This window comes from Leptidea sinapis, chromosome 24, assembly GCF_905404315.1.
Source record: "Leptidea sinapis chromosome 24, ilLepSina1.1, whole genome shotgun sequence".
NCBI classification, from domain to species: domain Eukaryota; kingdom Metazoa; phylum Arthropoda; class Insecta; order Lepidoptera; family Pieridae; genus Leptidea; species Leptidea sinapis.
Window position 1 is genome coordinate 10209052 of NC_066288.1, and position 23423 is coordinate 10232474.

General features: G+C 37.7%; 1 protein-coding gene and 1 long non-coding RNA gene across 2 annotated transcripts in view; one reads left to right on the top strand and one right to left on the bottom strand.

Annotated features, from left to right (window-relative positions):
- LOC126971740 (uncharacterized) overlaps positions 1-23423 on the bottom strand; it is a 280527-nt gene that overhangs the window by 49782 nt on the left and 207322 nt on the right. The window lies entirely within an intron of this gene.
- Positions 7098-16358, top strand: LOC126971741 (uncharacterized). The gene is made up of 4 exons (XR_007730983.1): positions 7098-7238; positions 14315-14470; positions 15360-15528; positions 16011-16358. It is a non-coding gene; the product is annotated as an uncharacterized LOC126971741 (long non-coding RNA).

Genomic DNA, 23423 nt, shown 5'->3' on the forward strand with positions numbered 1-23423 from the left:
ACATTACTTCCAAACAACATAACCAATGATATTTAGACAACTGACAATCGATTTTGAAGTGCTGCATACAAATGGCGGGGTTTTAAATACCAACGGCCGGTGACTTCTCGAAAAATCGTGCATTATTAAGGAAATCGATATGGGGGTGAAACTAGTTCTATGTTTGCTTCACATGTCCTTTGTTTGGTAAAGAAGTGAGCTTTTATTTATAAGATTGTAAAGATATTGTGCGTACAATTAAACAATTTGTAATGTTATATTATGTTATGTATTTTTTTCTTTTGATGCCGGTGTTCATTACTGATTCAGTCATTAACGTTTGTTCAGTAATCGACATATTGTGTCGAAAATTAACTTGTTTGTTGCTGATTTCATATCGTTCTTTTTAATAAGACAAATCGATTTATCATTGAAAATCTGGTTTATTTCAGTAATGACAACACTTAATGTTCATGAGTGGCACTTTTTTCCTGTTTATAATTTCTTACTCTATTATCACATGCCATCGTCCACTGCTGGGCTATCCGAAGGAGTTTTTGCCAAAATTGCCATGCTTGGCATGCGGGTTAGTGAACGTAGGTCGTCTCTTATGTTCGTTCTTTATTTTGAACAAAACTACGTGCTAAGCAAAAAATATCGTTGTTGTGTCGATCATTGGGTGTTCATTACTGAATTTGTGGTGTCAAATTGACGCAAATAAAAGCAATATACCTTTTATTGATTATATATCTGTTCATATTCAACAATCATTAAAAGTCAGACAATGCTTTTTCTGTGCTGTATACTTGGTCAAACTAAGCAACTCCCTTAAAGTGTCGATAACTGCCACAACTACGGTAGATATTAGAAATGACATTAAAAAGAGATGTAATTTCAGAGAGATACTAATACCGCTTCGGAAACAAATGGCGCTTTGAGAGAGAAGAAGCGGCGCAAGAAACTTTCCCAGCATTCTTTTTTTGCGCTCTTGTGGCTATATTCACTGTGGCTGTCACAATCATGTTGGTCACAGTCAAACAGGGCTGCACTGAACAGCTGTACTAACGCCGCTATACAAATCATAACCATACCTTAAGTAGGTACGGTTATGGTTTGAAATATAAGAAAATCATCTTAAATTATTGACAGTTTTCTGTAGCTACGAAGGACGTTCAATAAAAAGGAAGAATATGTATGTTGTAACTTTTATTAAATCTAGTTATATTCTTCGATGCAGTAGTTTTAGCATTAGGTACACTTGGAATATATCTTTTCTAAACTTTAATATCGTATAACGTCTTCGTCCATTTTCAATTCCATTTTATCCATTTTCAACAACACGCTCCGACAAACTGAAAACAAAAGACTTACATTTAAAAAAAAAACAAAAGTATTATATTTTTTTATCTACTCAATTAACAAGTTTTTGAATAGAATAGAAAATACTTTATTAGCATAAAGAAACACACAACCAGTGGGAGACTCCTTTGCACAGGATGCCGGCTAGATTATGGGTACCACAACGGCGTCTATTTCTGCCGTGAAGCAGTAATGTGTGAGCATTACTGTATTTCGGTATGAAGCACGCCGTAGCTAGTGAAATTACTGGGCAAATGAGACTTAACATCTTATGTCTCAAGGTGACGAGCGCAGTTGTAGTGCCCCTTAGAATTTTTCAAGAATCCTGAGCGGCACTGCATTGTAATGGACAGGGCGTTACCATCAGCTGAGTCCTGCTCGTCTTGTCCCTTATTGTCATAAAAAACATAACACCTTTAATTTACAATATTAATTAAAATCTTAAAATACTCAACTAAATAAGGTAACAAATATTACTAAATAATAAAAAAATTACTAAAAAATAAAAATGGCTGTGCGGCGCGTGATTTCCTGCTACAAGGAGCTGACTCGGTACATTGTTGTGATAGTGCAGAAGACACCAACACAACACTGGTTTTGAGTAGACTGTTGCTGTATTGTCTTCTCATCGTAATTAATTTGTGTATCAATGGGAATGTCTGAATATTATATTATGCTGATTTTTTGGGATTTTATGTACACTTTCTGAATTTTTCTCTTTATTTATTATTTTGTGAGGCATAACTTACAAGTCTCAATCGTACTTTTCTTGCAAAACATTTTCAGTAAATGCTTTAACGGCGACTCTTTATATCATGTACATGTTATTTATGGAAATTAATAATACAACAATTCATAATAATGAAATTTATATTCTTGTACACAGGATTGCCACTGAAATAGGTACAGGCGTTATAATACTGACATGGGCCTTATTGTTAGTATCTGGACTGACCATTAAATTCAATAATTTAAGAAACAATAATGACAATATTAAAAAATGGAACACTTCGAGACTAGGTAACATTACGTTTTTACATTAGTTTTAAAAATTGTGTGGCGGCAGTGCATTATTTATTTTCGTTATTGTTTTTATGATTTTCGCTGTAGCGTTTACAAGAAAGTTTCCGGAGACTCCATGTAGATAAAATAATGACATTTCAGCAAATTTGTACTGAAATTACTGACATCCCTGATCTTGCACCTTGTGGTTTTTTTATTGCCATAAATTAACGATAAGCTAAGAGGAGAAAAATCCAATAATTCTGAGCGACACTACAATTGCGCTCGTCACCTTGAGACATAATGTTAATGTTAAATAATGTTAAGTCTCTTTTGATTAGTTTTTTTCACTAGCTACGGCACCCTTCAGACCGAAACACAACAATGCTTACACATTACTGCTGCACTGCAATTATAGGCGCCATTGTGGTAACCGTAATCTAGCCAGCATTCTGTACAAAGAAGCCCACTGGTGAAGTTCCAAGTCTGAAGAGGTGATGAATGCGTTGGAAGAAGTCATTCAAGACGTCTTTACAACGCAAAAGTGTGTAAATAGTGAAGGAATATTTGAAAAATACTAAATAATTTTCATAAAAATAATATTATGTAGTTTTATAAATGAAAATTAAGTAACTTACAGCATAACCTAATACTCAAAATAAAGGTTATGTTTGTAACTAAATATGGAAAATGTGATTGATATGTGATGCCACATAATATACTATGTTTAATGTTTAAAAAGTAACTAACTGAGTTATTTGCTGATCGATTAAAGGCTTATTATCTGACTGATAAGTTAATAAAATACGTATCTACTTATAATTTACCAACTGAAACAAACTAAAATAATTGATAATATGAATACAACTAATAAAATAGCTCTGATGTCATTGTATATATTATCACGAAATATTACACATTTCATTATTGATCTATGTATTAACTATACATTGTATTATGATAGCAGTATCTTTTTATTATATTATATAGCTAAAGGCTCACAGTTTTGCCTCTGACCTATCTTAACTTCTCGTGAGGTTGGCATTACTATCTTGTCATTTATTTTATATGTCAAAATGACTGTTCCCTTATTTGGGTGAATATTTAATTGTAAGTCAAGACATCATCAATTATTCAGAGCAACGTTATCCGAAATTCTTAAGTTTCTTCCACACTTATTAAAATCAACATTTAATTTTTTTTTTCAGCTGCATCTAACAGAAATGTTAGTACAATCTCTAAAATGCGGTGTTGCAGCAACGAAGGGAAACCTTTAAAAATATTTGAATGATGACACTTACTTTAGAGCGGGGAATTCCTTTTTATTTTTTCGTACATCTGTCCGCCTCGATCATTCCTATTAAAAATACCGCCTTCAAAAACTGTTAAGTATAAAATAACTTAATAAAATTATTATTGAATACACATTTTACCAGTGGGAGGCTCCTCTGCACAGGATGCCGCCTAGATTATGGGTACCACAACGGCGTCTATTTCTGCCATGAAGCAGTAATGTGTAAGCATTACTGTGTTTCGGTTTGAAGGGCGCCGTAGCTAGTGAAATTACTGGGTAAATGAGACTTAACATCTTATGTCTCAAGGTGTCGAGGGCAATTGTGGTGCCGCTCAGAATTTTTGGGTTTTTTTAGAATCCTGGGCGGCACTGCTTTGTAATGGGTAGGGCGTATCAGTCACCATCAGCTGGACGTCCTGCTCGCCTCGTTCCTTATTTTTATTAAAAAAAAAACATATATCAATACTAGCTGACCCGGCAGATTTCAATTTAAAAAAAATTTTTTTTTTTTTTTTTAAATTTCAATTTTAAAATACCTAAACTATAAATTCAAAGATCTATAGGGAGAACCGCGGCCTCTGACGCGCTATTGGAACCGCCGCAAACGCTACGTCCCGCAATTTTAAAATCTGTAATATCTTCGAAAATATTAATTTAAATTATATGCTGTATGCGGCCATACAGATCTATATTAAATCAACAATGTATTTAAGGTATCTAATTAGATAAGGATTAATGCTGTATTGGTTAAAATCGCTTCGAAAATTAGCTATTATTTGTCTTAAACAATAAATGACAAAAAAATGTTATTGTGGGATATCCAAAAGAGATATACCATAGCGGAGTTTTCTGTAGACCTTTTCAATGTGTACAATACTTAGTACATTATTTTGATAAATCTCGTAGGGTTCAGCCTGCGTTTGCAATGTAAGCGGAAAAAAAATAATTATTGAGGATATCACATTAGAAACCTCAAAAATAACAGTACTTTTCCACTATTGCATGGATGTATACATATAAACCTTCCTCTTCAATTACTCTATCTATTAAAAAAAACCGCATCAAAATCCGTTGCGTAGTTTTAAAGATTTAAGCATACATAGGGATATAGGGACAGAGAAAGCGACTTTTTTTATATTATGTAGTGATACAGCACATGAAAATAATAGTATTTTATTAATATTAATGGTAAAGGTTTGCATAATTCTTTTTTTTTCCTTTATTAATAATAATATATAATCAACGTGAACGAAACTCCTATAAAAATAGTTTACAAAAAACAATTACATCATCCACCTAGACAAAAATTTTCATAAAAAATGTTCATAAAATGAAAACTACTCGGTCATACTATGTAAGATTGGTAACCAAATGGCATCTTTTCTGCATCGAACTAATTTACGTAATTGTTCATTACGTAAATCGTATCGTATCGTCATAAATCTCAGAGTAATCGGTGTACATACATAAAAAAATCGATTGAATTGAGAACCTCATCCTTTTTGAAGTCGGTAAAAAAATAAGTTTAGATTTTAAACACAAAATTATTGTGGTTTTTTTATTTCAATTTATTAATCCATCAGCTAATAAATCAATGAAATATATCAAATAAAAATGTTCGCCCGCTTTGGGGGAATAACTTCTACCGTATATTCATCTCGCTTGCTTTCTGAGTCAATTCTTTTCAGAGTCAGTCAACTCAATTACTTTCAAGTCAAAAGGTTATAAGTCACTTAAAGAACGTTTCACTTATAATAATTTCATTGTATAATCATTTGTTTCCTTTACTGAAGTAGATTTACCCACAATTCATTAAAAATTTATTTGTTTTGATAAATTATTGACATCAACTTGATTATTCTGTAAATTATCATTAATTAAACGATAAACTCTTGTTATCACGTATTTAAAACGAATATAATATGTTAAACATGTACAACATTAAGGTGCAACTGCCCTGTGACTCACATAATTTACGCCGGAGCTACTGAACCGATTTTGATGAAATTTGGTACAGCGATAGACTAGAGCTTGGGAAAGGGCAAGGCTACATTTTATCCCGGAAATAACAATTGTTTCCGCGAGATTTGTGAAAAACTGAAATTCTCGTCGATGAGCTATAACTATACCAATAGTAGGTTTAGTTTGCCATAGCAATCTACCTCGAAATAAGATTCATATAATATGTTGGGAACGAGAGCGAAAACGGGAACTGGAACTGGAATAGGATATGAGGTAATCTTCAATTCCAAACTTGCGTTTCTAATATACTAGATACTAGTACCGCTTCGGAAACAAATGGCGCTCTGAGAGAGAAGAAGTGGTGCAAGAAACTCTCCCAGCATTCTTATTTTGCGATCTTTTTAATAAAAATGTACAATACTATCTACTGTCATTGTTATTACAATAAAATAATTATAATCAAGTCCCAGGCTGTCGGATCACTTAGATATTCGGCTGTGGAGTAAAATGATTAACGACAGAGCCATTTTTTTTATAAAATATTTAAACTTATTTATAGATAATGCCTGAACAGTGGCTGGAACTTTATTATAAAAGTGTATACATTTACCCTTAAAGCTATTATGTATCTTATGAAGCCTACTAGAATTAGTTACAAGCAATCCCTTATTTCTAGTGTTATAATAATGAAAATCACTATTAAGAGACTCTGATCTGGCTCTAACTTTTTTCGCTAAAGAAACTAAAATATCTTAGACATTAATTAAGGACCGACAGACATTGTCCTGTTCGAATAAAAAATTCTCATTACAATTTTATGAATTTGCCAACGGCAAGAATGGCAAAAGTTCAACAGCGTTATGAATCTTATGGTTTTGCAGAACAGCATCGGAAGCGGTGATTATTTACTATCAGGTGGTCCAAGAAGCCGTGTTAGTGATGACGTCATGTGTCACCTCGAGCTTCCAACATACGTAGCTGGAAAATTTATAAGTCAGCCAGCCATCAACATTATATATTATAGGCAATTATGAATTAAAATCAATGAATTGGTCTTCAACATAACGTTGAATTACATGAAGTTGAATGCACCAAAAATACAGACACAACAGGATGAAAGTGTCTAATGTAACTTGAATCATATCCTACATCCACACAAATCATTATTTACGGGTTATTGTTTTTTAAGTGTTTTTTGAATTTTTCTGTAACTTTTCAATCTGTTCAACCAGTATTGAACTAAAAAAATACTAAATCAAATAGTCAAGAAAAGAAAGCCGTTTCTGAGTTTTAGCGCAACGTTTATTAATTTATATAATATATCTATTGATATAGGTATTGATTGGCATCAGTCTGCAAACCTTTTTGAAGATATATAACTGATAACAGACGCAATAATTATTTCTGGAAGCAAACCTTATCACCCTCTACGATATCTTTGTAACTTTGTATCAACTGATATCAGAGACATTGTTCGCATCATTTTGACCACTCAGTTACGAATGAGTGTCAGATATCAACAGTCGTTCAGATAACACATATAACGGTTACTGTCACTGTTAAAATGTGCCTGCCCGTATCGAACTGTTGTCTATGTATCAGCTTAAGTGTAGGAGCGAAAATTGTAGCTGTTTTAAGTTTGGTAAGTGGTCATTCTAGCTTATAGATAATATGTCAATCATCTACACTATACATCTACTAAATCTGTATGAATCCACATTCCTATTATCTACCTTGAGTGATAGATATTATTTAATCATTTCATAGAATTTATAATATAACTAGCTGCCCGGACAGATTTCTTTTTGTTAAAAGTTCATAGTAAAAATTAAATGAATATTATAATGTAATTTCTGAGTAAACCCGTTATTTAATATTATGAACAATAAATGATAATAATATTTAAAAAAAAGTTTCGTAGATTGCAATACTTTATACACACGATGATACTCATTCTATTTCTTTATAAGAAAATGAGGACACACGAGCGTACGGGTCACCTGGTGTTGAGTGGTCACCGCTGCCCACATTCTCTTGCAACACCAAAGGAATCACAGGAGCGTTGTCGGCATGTCTTATCGTCCTAGAAACACCGCACAAGGAAGATCATTCCACAGCGTTTTAGGACGTGGAAGAAAGCTCCTTGAAAACCTCACTGTGGAGAACATATGCAGATGTTGGGGATGATATCCTAATTTGTGGCGTGTTGTGTGAAGGTGGAATTCGGCGGCAGGAATCAGGTGAAACAGCTCTTCGGAAGACTCCCATGATAAATGCGGTAGAAGACACACAATGAAGCGAGGTCTCTACGCAACGCCAAGTTCCAGCCATTCACAGAGCACTGGGTCTCTGACAATTCGAGCTGCTCTGCGATACAGTCAAAAGGATCGAGTTGATACTGGGGTGCCCCAGACCAGAGATGATAGCAATACTCCATGTGTGGCCGGACCTGCTGCGCTTTGTAGAGCGCTAGAATGTGGGCCGGCTTGAAGTATTGCCGTGCTCTATTAATGACGCCCAGCTTCTTTGAAGTCGATTTGGCTTTACCCTCCAGATGACCGCGGAATCGACAATCAGTCGAGATTTCGAGATACCGATATTCCGATACTAGGCGAAGCTTTAAGGGAAGTGTTATCGAAAAGCGGCGATTCAACAAATGGGGTTTCACGCCGGTATTCTGTGCGAGTGTGGTAATTAACCCAGGCGAGTCAGGCCCGATTTTGATGACGTCATAAGACGGTAGCATGTCTCTCCCACTTCTAAAAAGCCCTTAGTCGCCTCTTACGACACCCTTGGGCCTAGGACTCCCCTATTCTCTTTACGCCCCGGGGAAGCACAGGGCAGCTGTATTATGCTTTGTAATATGCTAAGCTGTAATGCTTTCCCGGCCGGTACCGCTACAAGACGTGAAGCAAGGTGAATTAAGAAGAGCTTGTTCATGAGCATCAGCAGGACTACCCTGTACCTATTTTAAAGTCCGATGTTGAACAATGTTTCATTTGACATCGTGTACTAGTTTAGCGCCAGCAACCTAAATTGTTGAGTCGCAAGAAAACCAAATACTTAAATAAAATTTATACATTTAGATAACGTAATAAAAAAAATACATTTAACCTATTTGGTGTAACCAACATTTGGAAACTGAAACATCGTAGGAAATGGAAATCATACGGTAGGCAGAATGATTATACGTCGCTGGCTGACAGCACGCGCGGTCGGTCAGAGGTTCCGAGACCTCTTGCGAGATGGATACCTTATCTTGTGACAAGTGCCGGTTGGTCGTGAATGAGTGCCTGAGTTTTTGTGTTAACACCCTAGATTCAATTGATAATGTCAGTTTAGCACTTCTTTGTAGGCAATCATTCGACGAAGAGGAAATTTTCAAGGCGAAACGCTTGCTGTTTGAGACGATTCCACAGAGACTCGTCAAAAGAAAGGGTGAGGATCGAAAACAGAAAAATATAGAGGATATCATTAGTGTTTTACGAAGTACAGAGCCCGATGATATTCCAACTTTTGTGGCTAAAGACCTACACAAGCTGCCGCCCGTTACTTTCGATCATATTGATGTGACACGCCTTTTGAAGGATATTGTTACGGGAGCACTAAAGAGTATGAAACATGGAAAGTCACCGGGACACGATGGCCTGAGCATCGAGCACTTAAGGTATGCGGGTTTGCACCTTCCCAGAGTCCTCAAATTGCTCTACAACCTATGTATTAACCACAGTTACCTGCCAGAAGCCATGATGAAGACAGTAGTAGTGCCCATTATCAAAAACAGAACAGGTGATGCGGCGGATGGATCCAACTACAGGCCGATATCGCTGGCGACGATAGTGGCTAAGGTGCTGGACAGTTTGATGGATGCACAGCTAAGTAAATCAATTAAAATACACGACGCTCAGTTCGGCTTTCAGCCTGAACTCTCTACGGAAAGCGCAATCCTGTGCCTCAAGCAAACTGTGCGGTACTATACCGACAGGAAAACTCCTGTTTATGCCTGTTTTTTGGATCTATCCAAAGCTTTTGACCTAGTAGCTTACGACGTCTTGTGGCATAAGCTCGAAAAGGAATCAGCTTTGAGACCCGAACTGATTTCATTGTTTAAATACTGGTATGGTAACCAAACTAATGTGGTTAGGTGGGGTAATGAACTTAGTGACCCATATAAAATGGAGTGTGGAGTGAGACAGGGAGGGCTGACGTCCCCTGGGCTGTTTAATTTGTATGTGAACCAGCTGATTGAGGGGCTCGGTGGAGCTGGTGTCGGGTGTTCAATAGATGGCATACGCATGAATAACCTTAGCTACGCCGACGACATGGTTCTACTGAGCCCCTCAGTTGGGGGTCTTAAAAGGTTGCTGCAACTCTGTGAGGAGTATGCCGGGATGAATGGACTCAGTTACAACGCCAAAAAAAGCGAGTTCCTTATTTTCAGGGGAAAGAACAAACTATCCAGCTTTAAACCAAAGATACAATTATGTGGTAATCCCCTGAAGCAAGTGACTGAGTTCAAGTATCTCGGTCATGTAGTAACCGACAGCCTGAGGGATGATAGTGACATGGAACGAGAGCGCCGGGCTCTGTCGGTCCGAGGCAATATGTTGGCCCGCAGATTTGCGCGCTGTACTGGGCAAGTAAAGCTGACCTTATTCAGGGCTTACTGCCAGTCATTTTACACGTGCAGTCTGTGGATGGACTACAGGCAGCGGACCTATGGTGCCTTGCGTGTTCAATATAACAATGTGCTGAGAGCGGTGTTGAGGAAGCCTCGACACTGCAGTGCGTCGGCAATGTTTGCGGATGCTCGCGTGGATGATTTCTACGCGATCATGCGCAAGCGTGCCGCGTCCATGATGCGCAGGCTAATGAGTAGTACCAACACTCTTCTCAGCGCATTGGCCAGGAAACTAGATAGTCCTCTCTGGAGGTGCTGGGGGGGTGCGCACATAGGCGCCAAGAGGCTCCCTCGGGTTTTTTAGTTATAGTTTTTAGTTATAGAATTAGTTGTTAAGCTAGAAATAAGTACCTACTAACATAGTTTTAAGTTATTTGTCATACTAACACAGTTATGGGTCTAATGGCCTGAAATAAAAGTTTATTATTATTATTATTATAACACTGATTATAACAAATTCTCAATTGCACGGTAGAAAATTATAGAAGATATTATTATGATTCAGTGTTATAATAGTTATATTAGTCATACCGAGGAAAATATTCGTTCAAACACTTAGTATTTCTGGTTATTCTTTAGAACTAATATTATGACTGTTCGTCATCAGTACAAATGCGTTCACAAAAATCGTCGCCTTATTGCTGTAAATAGTGATTTTCATTACAATAACACAAGAAATAAGGGACTGCTTGTAACTAATTCTAGTAGGCCTCATAAGATACATAATAGCTTTAATTAAATATAAAAAAAGGGTAATTTTATACACTTTTATAATAAAGTCCCATGCCTGAACAGTGGCATTATCTCAATGATATTTAAAAGTATAGATAGGTTACCTAGACAACATTCGGTGTTTGTAAATGATACACAAACGCACACATGAATAATTTAACATTGCAATAGCACACAACATTACGATTACACGTCAAAGAAGGATAGTAAATGCAATTATCGCAAGTGAAAAAGAGATAAGTCTAATTTGCTAATTACTTCGTATTTGCATAGCAAAAACACAGAATCATTCATCAGATATGATTTTTTACCTTACACCTTGATTTATCCCTAAAATACGATTAATTCATGAGTTCATGTAATAAAAGTTTTAAAGTGGTAAAACTACATTCAAATTAGGTAAATTAGGTGTTATTGTTTTAAAAAATAATAATTTAATATTGATTATAATATATAGCCATAATGATGATATAAATTATTTGTACAGTAAATAATAAAAAACATACAGACATATGAAAACAAAACCGAAATGTATTAACAATAAGGGTTCCATTTTTACAATTATACTAACGACGGCTCCCAAAAAGTTTTATGTTTACAATTATTATTTCTTGTATATTATATTATTTATGAATGTATTACTGTTGAGAGTTTATTACAATAAGATAATGGGAGAAACAGAAAATTATCCATTGATTCTTCTGCAGTTAGCAAGGGATATACCGAAAGGGCAGTGTTACTGAAAAAACTCCTACGCAAGCAGATAGCACTTACTGTCTACGTCCGCTATCTACCCTAAAACTTGTTTTTGTAGTTTGATAGTTCAGCTATACGCACTTGTTTATTATAATAATAATAAAGCCATTTAATTCCGAACTAAAAACATTTAACATTTGAATTACCAATAATCTTAAGCTAAAAAGTATAAACTATAAAATGTCTCTCAGTTCAGCGTGCCGATTGGCAAAGGCCTCCTCCAACGATTTCCACTCTTTTCTGTTTTGGGCAACTCTTCTCCAGTTAGGTCCTGCTGTCAATTTTATTTCATCTTGTGTGCTGTCTTCCTCGTTTTCTTTTGCCATCTCTTGGGTACCATTCGGAAAGTCTTTTGCTCCATCTCCCCACTTTATCTCGCATCATGTGCCTTGCCCATCTCCACTTTTGTTGGTCGATTCGTTTCAGTACGTCGGTAAGTTTCGTAATTTTTCTTAGGTCAGTGTTTCTTATCTTATCCTGCAGTTTATAACCGGCCATCCTCCTCTCCATTGATCTCTGTGTAACGGCAAGTTTCTCTCTCAATGTTTTGTTTAGGGTCCAAGTTTCGCAGCCATATGTTAGGCAAGGTAATATGCAGGTATTAAAACTTCTCGTTTTTATATACATACTTAAGTCTTTTGACTTCATAATTCCTTTTAACGACCAGTATTTTTTCCAACTTGTTGCACTCCTGAGATTTATTTCTTTCGTCATTTGAGCTTCCATGGAGATAACTTGGCCTAGGCATATGTAATCTTCTACATATTCTAGAAATTCGTCTTTGATTTTTATATTGACTTATTAAAAAATATTAAATTTCGTAATACATTCACTGCAACAATGCCTTTTTTACATCATTTCCTAAATTGTCCTAAAATATACTACCTCGATCATCCCGCAGAAAACAGGGTAGTTGCGGTATATTCGGAGTATTATCGTATCGTTCCAAATGTGTCGTTGTCGATTTTGCGAGGAGACCTCCTGGTACGTTACATACATTCCAAGATCAAGTACTAATAAAATATCAAATAGCCTGCTATTACTAATCTCATTCTATACCACGTAGTATATATAGTAGTCTGTTTAAGAATCTCCCTCAACTGGCGACGTACCCGGAGGTATACGGGATGTAATGATTATGTTATATATTATGTTTATATGTTCTCAACTTTTTTTTATTGTTGGTGTGGGCTGTTGAAAAATATCTAAAGAATCATGACGGAACAAGGGAGCTGGGCCCGTTGGTAATCATCCAATTGTTAATGTAAACAATAAGCACCTTCTCTCGCTTTTATTTTAAATATCTAATAATAATAATATTTTTTTAATAACGGTGTCTTACCCAGAATTTGGAAAAAATCTTTTATTGTCTCCTTTGTAGAGTCCCGTAGACAAATAGCAAAAAACGGAACCCCTATAGATTCATCATGTCTGCCTATCGGTATATCACCGCCACTTTTTTTCGAAACTATGAGAACTATAATGTTTTTCTTTCTATTTTTGTTTAAGTTAACAAAAATAGAAAAAAAGTTAAAATTTTGAGGGTTACCCATGCTTAGAAATGAAACTCAAAAATATGTTTTGCACTTGGCCGGTTTTTTTTAAAAAGTACAAGGGGATAAGCATAACATTACTTAATACGGTATCTCGAAGTGGTCCGTAGAGCCTAAGCTGTTTGAATAAATAGTATAAGACTCATTTTTACCAGCAATGAGATAGCTCATAATATCTAATCTGCCTAGATTTATTAGAGGTCGGTCCGCAGAATCAAAACTCTGTGAGTTTTTAGAATTGATAGAAGAGGTAATGGAGAAAACACTGCATCCACCTGAGTCCCTTACATCAGGTGGATGCGGTGTATAGGTACCCATATAAACATATATATGTATACCATAATTGAATGACCAAGGTCTGAGACTTAGCCCAAAAATAATGTTTTCAGATTTATGAAGCTAAGATGTTTTTACTTCTGACGTGCAATCCTTTCATTTATAAAATACTAGCTGACCCAGCAAACGTTGTATTGCCATGTAAAGTAATTAAAAAAAATTCAATAAAAAAAATGAGGTATAAATAATAGATGCAACCGATTCTCAGACGTACCAAATATATCGTACTACAGTATTGTATTCGTTAGCTACCTTGCAACCCTATGGCGGTTTTGTGAATGGAATAGAATAATGTAAAAATAGGGATACAAAAATAGTAAAAGTATTTTCGATTCGATTTATCGATCGTAGAAGGGCGAAAATTTGAAGTTGTATGTATTTTTCAATGCTGAATCAATTATGATTCAGCATTGTAAAAAACAAAAAATGTTGTCCAATAATAACAAAAAAATGTTAAGGGTGAACAACCCTTATCACTCAGGGGTATGAAAAATAGATAGTAGCCTTTTCTCAGACCTACTGTATATGCATAAAAAATTTGGTAAAAATCAGTAAAACCGTTTCGGAGGAGTAAGGTAACTAACATTGTGACACGAGAATTTTATATATAAGATAAGAGTAATATTTTACAATTTTGATTGAACCCGTTGTTTGGTGCAGATTGTATCCACATGCACAGTGTTGGTGTACGGAGCGGCGGCCTTGCTGCCTCCATCATCAGTGCGGGAGACGCGTCGCATCAGCTACGCGGCCATCGCGCTGGCTGCCGGCATCAAGCTCCTCATGTCTTTCTTCATGGTGTATGGGGCGTTCAAAGTGAGTACAATTTGTTACGCCATTATATTGTGTAAGCGTTATTTTAAATAAGCACCAGCAGTACTTAATTGTTAATTAAACACCAGATATTTAAATCACTCGTAATCTTTTAATATGGAGATACGTCCGCACACTTCGGCCGTCCAACCAATAATGCCTCACCAGCCTAGCGAAACTCTCTAAGTAAAAAGCGTGCAGTGATTCATGAAGCAGCATTGATACCTTGACAGATATACTATAATCTTGTAAAAAACGGAGATAGCCAAAATCCACTAGGTTTTAAGCTTTCAAACTTAGCCGGATTATACTTCGTCGCCAGTCGCCAATCTGTATTTACTACTATTTCAAACTTATCGTTAAACGTGCAGATGACTAGATAGATTCACACTAAAATGAATTTCAATTGTTCCTTAGGCAGTCCCGTCTCTTATTACGTAGTATAAGCTTATGAGAATATTGAGCGAGGCACAACGAGGACGTTGTGCCTCGCTCAATATGGCCGCTGCCCTCGCTCTACCAACTGACAGTCATGACGTTTCCGTTCGAAATTATATTACTGTCAACTTCAAGTTAAATTCTTTATTTTTTATAAATATTCTAAGGTGAAACCTTACAATTATTGTGAATAGTTAATGTAAGGAATGTCATCAGTGAGTTTGTTTGTTCATTCCGCGGACTCTATTTGTTGTGAAGATTCTTAACTCTCAGTTTGCTTCGAAGAAGTTGAATTTATTCAATGTAATATTCTTACCTTCATATTATATATTATGTGAAAAAATCATTTTAGCATGTGAGCCTAACTTAGATATTTTACTTAAATCTTTACACAAACCAGGGTTTTCATATTTTGTTTGCTTTGTATACTCACTTAATTCATATACATTTTCAGAAGCGGCCGAAGCTTCTGTTGCCCTGGCTGCTGACAGCTTGGTTCTATTCCCTCGTACTCATCGGCCTCTCACTCTTCGGCACCGTTCTGATGGCACTGCAGTACGTTAGAGACTTGGACACCTCTGCGGAAGTCAGCACGATGGTAGCTGTTTACTTCGTGTATGCCAGTAAGTAGCAGATGCAAAGTGATAACTTTGCGTGTATTAAGGGTTCCGTAGCCAAATAGCAAAAATCGGAACCCTTATAGAATCGTCATGTCTGTCTGTCTACTGAACTATACTGTTGAACCTTGGTAAGTATATGTATTCTGTGAACGGCATTAACATTCGCACACAAAAATAGAAAAAAAAAAAAACAATAAATTAAGGGGTTCCCTAACTGACACTCAAAATTGTTTTTACATCAAACGTAAAAAATTATACGTGTGGGATATATCTATGTATAGGTCTTCAAAAATGATATTGAGGTTTCTAATATCATTTTTTTCTAAACTGAATAACCTTTATAAGCGAGTCCGACTTGCACTTGGCCCTTGCGTATGCTATGTTAAGATGGAATACCACATGTTTACGACTTGGCCCTCACCGCCTTTATCAAAAAACCAACATGTATATATATATTAAGATAAAGATTGACTAATACTTTTCAGTTGTTCTGTACTACTTCGCGTCAGTGGTGAACAGCAGAAGGAATGAAATGAATCGCGACGTGTTCACCTACACCGGCCATCACTTGGTTGGACACAGAGTGTTGCCCAAGCATTACTACTCATAAATCACCGCAGGGTACATCAAGCCATCGCGCCAGAAACAGAAGCCTCTAATACCTTGTCAACTTAAAATGGCACGTTGAATACTGTTTTGAATGGACGATGGAGTTAGAGAGTTATTACAGGAGGAAATTTTATAAATAAATGGAGTCGTTTTCGTGAAAGAGAACCTATTACGTTAAGAAGTGAATTTATATTATTAATGAATAAAAACATGATTTTAATTAATGTAGTTGGTTTAATTCATTATAAATCTCCGCCACTATTGGAACACAGCAACATGAAGAGCACATCCGCGCCATATCGACCTGGCATTTGGTTGATCATGGAAGCATATTATATGGAAATTTTCTGTTGGATGAAATCTATGCACTAAGAAAACAATTCAATTCAATTTTTGTGATATGGCGTGTGGCTGCACCATTCGGGCGCAAATTATTTCGCCAATGTCGAGTGGAATTGAAGAGACACGTTATGGAAATTTTGTATGAATTTAATTTGGATAATTTATAAATGGCAGGTTTTTTTTAGTATAGTGTTATTTTATATGGTTAGTTTCTAGCCTGGAACAACACAATATTATACAAGATACACTCTACATTTACAGCTTAATATTATTATATTTGACATATTTACATAAAAAAATACAATATGGACTAAACACAGACGTTAACAAACATTCAACGTTTACTGGACGGGGAATTTTCGGTGGAAGAACGTCATAAAGGGGATGAAGAAGTTTAGGACGGGAAAATACTATATGAGATACAGTACCGTCGTCCAAGCCACAATCACACAAGGAGTGATCTCTAACTCTGATCTTGTGCAGGTGGACAGGTGTGCTGGAATGACCAAGACGTAGGCGACATATTGTGGAGGTAACCCATCTGTCTGCATATCTGTGGGAAAAAAACCATGGACGCCTTGGTATATCTGGTTGGACTGAGGCATAGAATTTACCTTTAACCAATTTTGATTAATTCCAGTATGTATTCCAGGACTTGTCGATATAAGTTTTAGAAAGCACTCTGATTTTGGGAACTATTTTTATAATGTTCATAAAAACCCATTTGTATAGCAGATTTAGCACAAGAGTCTGCTGTTTCATTGCCTGCAATGCCAGAATGACCTGGAATCCAGACAAGTGTTAAATTTATTCCATTTTGATGACAGGAAAATAGAGCCTCCCTAACCTGAAGAATAATTGGATGTCTTGACTTACTTCGGAATGGGTTTTCCTTGATGGATGATAAACAACTAAGGGAGTCAGTAAAAATAACAGTTTGATTCAGGTTATGGAAGCGGGTAAACAGGATTGCTTCTAATAAGGCAACGGCCTCTCCTGTAAACACCGAAGACTCAGGAGGACATTTGAATTGTAAAATGACTTTAAAGCTGGGGACCCAGCAGGCTGCGCCAACACAACTTTGCTGAGACATCTTTGAAGCATCAGTGTAGATAAGAAAGTGATTTGACCAATTCTGATGAACTAAGCATTGAAATTTCGAATAAGTGTCGGGGGCTCCTTTGACCAAACCAAGATCAGTAACGACGGTAGAATTGAAAACCAGGGCTTTATATGATTTGGAGAATAGAGGACTCATCGATAAAGATAACAAGGAATGAGGGAGATTGGTAAACTTACGGAAACTATCCAATAGATAAGAAGAGGTATTGCGTGGGCTAAGGACTTGAGATAGCTGGTCCAATTTGGTCCACAATGGGCGGGAGGAAAGCTGTAACATTTTGCTGATAAACCGGTCACATAGGTATTGCCGTCGGAGATGTAAAGGAGGATCAACACATTCGACTTGTAGAGCGTTAGTGGGGGAAGACTTCATTGCACCCAGAATAATTCTAAGGCAACGATATTGAATTTTATTTAGCTTCTCAGACACTGTTTTTTTATAGGGGTCTAAAAGAAACGAACAGTAATCAATATAGCTACGAACTAAAGCATTATATAAGAGTTTGAGGGAGTAGGCATGAGCACCCCACCAGACTCCCGCTTCTGCGCGTAGAACATTGATGCCCTTTTCACATTTATTAATAACATATTCGGTATGAGCCAATCCGTTCAGTCTGTAATCAAGGATAACTCCAAGGAACTTTGCCTTATCTACCAAGTTAATGAGTTGGTCCTCATAGTAAAAGCTTAAGGTAGAGATAGATCTCTTCCTTGTAAACACAACTGCCTGGCATTTAGACACTGACAAACATAGGCCGTGGTCGGAGAGCCATTCCCCTAAATAGTACAAAGCAGAGTTGAGGCATTGGGATATTTCCTCTACAGAGCCTGAGCTATGATAAAGGACAATATCATCAGCATACTGCAAGATGTTACAAAAATTATTAACGGACAGTTCTATCCTGAGTATATATGCTGTATAGCAAAGGACTGAGAACAGAGCCTTGGGGAAGACCTTTCCACACTAATCTAGGTGGGATACTGGAAGACTGGTGTTTTACTATAACTGACCTGCCAGAAAGCAGGTTACATATGAAATGTGTTATACTCGTCGGTACACTCAGCTGGTGCAGTTTTTGCCTGAGCAATGGAAGTAGTACATTATCATATGCAGAGGCTACATCGATAAAAACACCCACAAGGTATTCACCCTTACCAAAGGCAGTTCGAATGTTTGTAGTCAGTATACTGAGGCTGTCTGCAGTACTGAGGCCCTTGCGGAAACCGAACTGCGAAGGGGCCAGCAGTCCTCTGCCTTCCATGATCCACTCTAATCGGTTCTTAAGGAGGATCTCCGTAACTTTTGCTGAGGTGGACGACAGTGCAATAGGTCTGTGTGCATTGGGATCTGATACTTTTTTCCCAGGCTTGAGAAGAGGGATCACTATTTGAGACTTCCAGGAATCTGGAATTATTCCTTTTTCAAAAAAACCATTAATCAAATTTAGAAAGGAATATTTAGATTTGTTATTTAAATTTACCAAAAAAGAGTAGGGTACACCATCTTCTCCAGGGAATGAATCTTTTAGGCCTCCAAGAGCAATCTGAAGCTCTGAAAAAGAAAAGGGAGCATCCATTTCGCACATTAAGGGTGCTGGCGTAGAAATAGGGAAATCGTCCGGATGGGGAACATACGGTGGAGCAAGTTTGTCAGCGAAAGTACTAAGCCACTCAGATGGATTGTTGCAGTTTGGATCGGAGTAGTTAAGGGAGCTGCGAAATCTTCTTATGTTTAGCCAAACAATAGAAGAAGGCGATCTGGGGTTAAGTGATTCACAGAACTTAGTCCAGCCAAGCTTTTTCTTTTTTGATACCATCCTTTTAGTTTTAGCATCAATACGTTTATATTTCATGAAGTTCTCTTCTGTCATTTGGGCTGCGTACTCTTTCTCTGCTACCACTCTCTTATTGAACAAGTTCTTGCATTCCCCATCCCACCAGGGAGGGTAGGCAAATTATATGAGACACAGAGATTTTTACGGGGAATATTGGAATCGGCCGAAGAAATAAGAGATTTGACAAACTGTTCATAGTAAGTCAAGAGGTTACCATCACTCTGAAGATCAGGAAGGGAGTCCAACAAATCATCCACGGTTTGAGCATAGCGAGACCAATCTGCGTACCGCAATTTATATTTTAGTAAAGGGTTAGGATTGGGGAGAGGAATTGTCCTATTATTTAGAGTAAGGATAATAGGTAAGTGGTCGCTACCATAGGTAGTAGGAAGAGTTTGCTAGGATAGCTGAGATGCAAGGGAAGTTGAAGAAAGGGATAGATCTACTGCCGATTTATGGTTCTGATTGGCGTAAACTCTGCGGGTCGGAGAGCCATCTTTCAGGATACAAAGATTCATATCCTCAAAGATGTCAACCATCAATGGAGCAAACCCAACACAGTTGTAACTCCCCAACAAAGTGTGGTGGGCGTTAAAATCACCCATAATTACAGTGGGACTGGGGAGAGAAGTTAGAATAGTTTCAATTTCTGGAATAAGGGAGGGGCTTGGATGTGGAATATACAAAGAGAGGAAGGAAATATTTACAGCTCTCACAGCAACAGCATTAATCTGATTACTGTGAGGGGGGATAGTAATAGAAGAAAACGAAATGTTTTGCCGAATGAAAATTGCACTACCCGCATACCCGTCATCTCTGTCATCCCGCAAACAGAAGAAACCAGGGACCCGAAATCGGGTTCCAGGCCTCAGCCATGTCTCCGAGATGGCAATTATAACAGGGCTATGAAGGTTAATTAATGATATAAGATCTTGTTTCTTAGCACGGATACTTTTGCAGTTCCATTGCAGAAGAACTGTTGGGGCCATTGTTCAAGATCTTAAAAAGACGGGTTTTTTGGGTAACGTTGGACGGTAATGGAAGTTCACTGCATGGAGCAACGATGCTGAGGAGCAATGACGAAAGGTCTTCTAACATTTTTTCCTTGGAATTGAGGGAAGTCGGGTTGGCTTTTGCCAAGAGCACAGCCATTGGGTAGAGAGGAGGGTGGGAGATTGATGATAGCGTCATGGGCCTGCTTGTTGTAACGCTTTGCTAAGGGGGTACGGGGCGAGGTGAACGAACAATTGTCTCCCGATAGGATCTTTTAGGGTTGGAGCTGGGTTGAGATGAGTTGGTAGGTTGGGAAGAGTTAACGGGCAGAGGGCAGAATGTAGGAGAGGAGAAGAACTCACTTATCATCTCCGCATATGACCTGCGGGCTGGGGGGAAACGAGCCGATGCATCTAAATACGATATCTTATCCTGAGACATAATACGCTTTATGTTTTCTTGGCGTAAAAACTCTGGACAGTTCTTATCCGACGCAAAATGACTGCCTGAGCAATGTAAGCAGGAAGTTTTTTCTTTTGGAACATCGCAGGACTCACCTGTGTGGAGCTGGGCACATCTGTAACACCTGGGCTTAGACCTACACTGTGCTTTAACGTGGCCAATACGACAGCAATTCAGGCACTGAATAGTCAGGAATTTACAGATTTCTACGGAAAGGGACGTATAAAATGGAAAAATTTTGAAGGGAAGCATCTGGCCTTTAAAAGTCAAAACAACCGATTGAGTGGGCACCCACTCGACAATACCTTCAATGATGTTCTTGCGGTTTAAGCGGCGAGCTTTCAAAACCTCGCCACAGCCAATCGGTAGTTCTAGGGATTCGACAAAGTCCTCCATAGACCAGTCTACAGGGACACCTCGGACTAGGCCCATCCGAGTAATATTAAAAGTCGGAATTACTGCTTTATATTTAGCTGCTTGAGCGTTTGAAAATTCGACACTTACTTTGTTGCGGCCAACACTTTTAACACCGTCTTTAACAATGTGCGTGAATTTATTTTGGTGTAGGAACAGTCCAAACTTCAATGCAGGGATAGATGTGCCTGCAGATGGGTCCGAGACTTCTCTGGAAACGTGAACTATAAACGGACCTTTGTCATCCCCACTGTAACCTTTAGGGCCTTCAGCGAACGAAGGATGCGTGTACATAGTTTGTATGGATGCTTGGGGGGGATTTAAACCTGATTTTTTCCCGCTTTCTGTAGCGGGCTCATCGGATTCGACATGCCGCTTCCGAGAGGAGGCAGCCTGTCGAGACGAATTTCTAGACCCATCAGGGTCTGGTGGAACCGAAGGGGGTTCCACCTCCATTCCCAACACACTAAATTACACCACCACCAATAAACAATAGGTAAAAGACAAAAACCGGCCACTTTTCAACAAAAAAAAACACTCCGAAAAACACCACACGTGTGTTAACCAAAGCCAACACGACGGTACTCCCTAAGAAAACAAAATTAGATCGAGTTCGTAAAAAACCCTTCATCAGTCAAACTGTCATTTATTTTCAAGATTCATTATTATATCAGATTCGCACCGTCATAAGATTTGTACAGCCGATTAGCTATAATTTATCTTTTTCAGTAAAATGTAAGTGAAATATATTGAGTACAACAAGTTGTACTGTTATAATTTGTACCCATCCTTAATCTTATAAGTAACAGCTCAGTTGTTTTTTTTTATGAAAATAAGGGACGAGACGAGCAGGAAGTTCAGCTGATGGTAATTGATACGCCCCACCCATTACAATGCAGTGCCGCTCAGGATTCTTGAAATACCCAAAAATTCTGAGCGGCACACACTTGCCTTACAATTACGCTCGTCACCTTGAAACATAAGATGTTAAGTCTCATTTACTCAGTAATCTTACTAGCTACGGCGCCCTTCAGACCGAAACACATTAATGCTTACACATTTCTGCTTCATGACAGAAATAGGCGCAAAGGAGCCTCCCACTGATTAACTGAATACCATAATTTTTCCTCGCAATTCTAAAAAGCTCTTGTAAGAACACAAATAAGATGAATGTCCAGCAGCACAGTTTTCCGGTGAGTGTTGAGGATGCTTGAGGTCACAAGGACATTGCGGATGCATGCAGGTGTCATTTTAGTGTAGGACATATTAGTATTTAAGGGCAACGGAACAGCAATTACCGTGTACCGCCTGTATGAAGTACAGTGTACTCTAGTTAAAAATTTTTGTGAGTGGAGCGATCTAACAGCTGGCGAGAATATCGAACAAGAACGCAGGTTAGTGGTAAGGTAGTTGGTGGTAAGGAGCAATATGCTTCCCCACAGATTAGCCCTTAGACTACAGAACAGTATGTTAATAGCTTTATTTAAAGCGTCCTTATATACCGGTGGACTGTGGATGATATATGTGAACACCGGACGTAGAACGCCCTCCATGTTCAGTATTACAATATCTTTAAGATGCTGTAAAGGCTAAACGCTAAATGCTAAACGACTTTGTTGCTGTAATGCTTAAAAAAGAAGTTTTTGAATGTGCAGGAAGTATTGTGAAAATCCATTCGGGCACTTATGATTTGCAAAACTTTAGCTGGGGAAAGCTGGAATAGCCCCCTAAAATACTTCGCGAGATGTACTTATCGTACGTGTCCGTACGTGTACTTCTGGGTCTTCAAACCGTTGACCGCGTAATAAATCTTTCTAACGAATGTAAAGAAATCGTTTGGGCTCAGGTCAGGACTGTATGGAGGATGGCTCATCAGCTCAACGTTTTCCTGCTTCAAAAAATCATTTGTATTCCGAGCCGTATGGGAGCTCGCGTTTTCGTGATGTAAGATGATGCGACGTTTCGGGTTGTTTTTTCGGAGTTCGGCTTTCATTACTGGCAAACAAACCTTGATATACCACTCAGCGGTAACCGTTCTGTAATCCTGTAAAGGAATTGTAGCAACATGCCCCTTTTTCGAGACAAACGTAGACACCATTTTCCTTGACACTCTGCGGGAGC